The sequence below is a fragment of the Mus pahari genome, chromosome 6, assembly GCF_900095145.1.
Source record: "Mus pahari chromosome 6, PAHARI_EIJ_v1.1, whole genome shotgun sequence".
Lineage (NCBI taxonomy): Eukaryota > Metazoa > Chordata > Mammalia > Rodentia > Muridae > Mus > Mus pahari.
Genome location: NC_034595.1, coordinates 46108139 through 46110994, shown reverse-complemented (window position 1 = coordinate 46110994; position 2856 = coordinate 46108139). Strand labels below are relative to the sequence as shown.

General features: G+C 40.3%; 2 protein-coding genes across 5 annotated transcripts in view; one reads left to right on the top strand and one right to left on the bottom strand.

Moving 5' to 3' along the window:
- The window catches only part of Ift74 (intraflagellar transport 74), a 78106-nt gene that overhangs the window by 47436 nt on the left and 27814 nt on the right, over positions 1-2856 (bottom strand). The gene's annotated exons all lie outside the window — the stretch shown is intronic.
- The window catches only part of Lrrc19 (leucine rich repeat containing 19), a 15670-nt gene that overhangs the window by 4589 nt on the left and 8225 nt on the right, over positions 1-2856 (top strand). The window lies entirely within an intron of this gene.

The window sequence follows — 2856 nt, the reverse complement described above, 5'->3', positions numbered from 1 at the left end:
CCTGTGGCATGGTGGGGCATCTTTTGGGTATATTCCCAAGAGTGGTATAGCTGGGTCTTCAGGTAGATCTATTTCCAATTTTCTGAGGAACCTCCAGATTGATTTCCAGAGTGGTTGTATCAGTTTGCAATCCCATCAGCAGTGGAGGAGTGTTCCTCTTTCTCCACATCCTCTCCAACATATGTTGTCACATGTTATCAATTCTTGATCTTAGCGCATGAGCCACTGGAGTTCTGTTTATGAAATTTCCCCCTATAGCAATCAGTTCAAAGCTCTTTCCCACTCTCTCTTTTATTGGATTCAGTGTATCTGGTTTTATGTTGAGGTCCTTAATCCACATGGACTTGAGCTTTGTACAAGGTGACAAATATGGGTCTATTTTCATGCTTCTACACACAGACAGTCAGTTAGACCAGCACCATTTATTGAAGATGCTTTCTTTTTTCCACTGTATATTTTTGGCACCTTTGTCAAAAATCAAGTGATGCTAAGTGTGTGATTTTATTTCCGGGTCTTCAATTCTACTCCATTGATAAACATTTCCGTCTCTGTACCAATACCATGCAGTTTTTATCACTATTGCTCTGTAGTAAAGCTTGAGGTCAGGGATGGTGATTCCTCCAACTGTTCTCTTATTGTTAAAAATTGTTTTCTCTATTCTGTTTTTTTGTTTTTTGTTTTTTTTTTGGCTTTTCCAGATGAATTTGAGAATTGTTCTTCCCCACTTGGGAGAGAGAAGAAAGCAATCTTAAGTGGGGAGGTGGGGGGGGTCTTGAGAAGGAAAGTGGATGGGGAGGGGAGAACCTGATCTGGTATTAGGTGAGGGAAAAGGACTGAAGCCCTGAGGGCCTGCAGAATGTAAACAGGCAACCTCAGGAAATAGGAGGTTGGGGGGTGGACCGCCCCCCCCCCCCAGTGTGCACCAGAGACCTGGGAGGTGAGAGACTTCCAGGACTCACAGGGAGGGACCTTTGATGAAATGCCTGACAGTAGGGAGAGGGAACTTAGAGAGCCTACCTCCAGCAGGAAGACAAGACATCAATTGAGGGATGGGGTTGCCATCCCACAGTCACATCTCTGACTCATAATTGGTTTTTGGTTTTTTTTTAAAGAGTGAGTTATTTATTTATTTATTTATTTATTTATTTATTTATGTAAGCACACTGTAGCTGTCTTCAAACACTCCAGAAGGGGGAAGTCAGATCTTGTTCAGGGTGGTTGTGAGCCACCATGTGGTTGCTAGGATTTGAACTCAGGACCTTCGGAAGAACAGTCGGGTGCTCTTACCTGCTGAGCCATCTCACCAGCCCTCATAATTGTTTTTGTATGAAAGAATTAGAAGGATGGGAATGGAGAGAGGAAAAGAAGGTCCAGTGACAGGGCCAAAGTGGGATCCAGGTCAAGGGGAGGTCCCAAGGCCTGACACTATTACTGAGGCTATGTAGTGCTCACAAAAAGGTATCTATCATGACTGCCCTCCAAAAGACCCAACAAGCAGCTGAAAGAGTCAGATGCAGATATTTGAACCCAACCAATGGACAGAAGCAGCTGACCCCTGTTGTTGAATTAGGGAAGGCTGAAAGAATTTGAGAAGAAGGGAGATCCTATAGGAGGACCAGCAGTCTTAATTAATCTAGACCCCCCCCCAAGATCTTTCAGATACTGGACCACCAAACAGACAGCATACACCAGCTGCAAACATACAGTAGGGGACTGCTGTGTTCTTTCAGCGATGATGCACCTAACCCTCAAGAGACTGGAGGTCCTAGGGAGTTTAGAGGTCAGATGGAGTGGAGGGTTAGGGCATCCATGTGGAGATGGGGTGTCGTGGGGAGGAGGTGTGGGATGTAGAGCAGTTGGAGGGTGGGAGGGTGGAATATGGAGTGTAAAAAATGAATTACAAATAAAATTAAATTTAAAAACAAATAACCATCCAAGCTGAAAAAAAAAAATAAAAAAAGGAACAACACCAAGGTCTTTCCCATGGTCATTCTTAGAAGGTATGATGCCCTCCAAAAAGAAAAAAGGAAAACGAAAGGAAAGGAAAGGAAAGGAAAGGAAAGGAAAGGAAAGGAAAGGAAAGGAAAGGAAAAAGGAAAAGGGAAAGGAAAAGGAAAAGGAAAGAAAAGAAGAAAACAAAAGAAAAGAAAAGAAAAGAAAGGAAAGGAAAAGAAAAGAAAAAAGAAAAACCCCAAAACAATAAAGTAAGACTGGGAATTCTAGAAAACAAGACTGTGTAACAAAAACTACAGAGAATGTATACATGAAAGGCAGAAGTGAACAGCTGTCGCTCCTCAGTCCACATCCCTAGACTAAGCACAGGAACCAGCTCCAGCAGAGGCTTTTTATGCAGCTGACACGGAGGGAATACTTACTGTGCACCTACTAATTACTGAGTAGTAATTTGCTATGGGAAAGCATGGGAATAAAGTCATGGAAAAAAAACACAGAAAATTAAACACATGAGAAAAAAAACTTAGTTTATCAGAAAAAAAAAAGCCTAAAATGGGAAAAGTAATCATGCTATTTTCAGGGTTCAGTAAACAATAATTTACATGTGGTAATGACATTATAAACCTGCAATATTCATCTGGCAAAAATCATTAACTATCTGTAAGAAAGTGATGGGTCAATGTATTAGAAATTATGGTAGAGAATACTTGAAAAAAAAACTAGTGATTTTTATCTTCCACCACTTCAAATAGATCAATAATATTAATTCAACACTCAAATTTAAAATACCAAGAAGCATCAATCTAGAGAAGTATATACATAATCATATGTCATATATAACAAATATGTTTCTTTGAGATTTTTCATACACATGTATGTTGAAACTTTTTTTTTTTTTTTTTT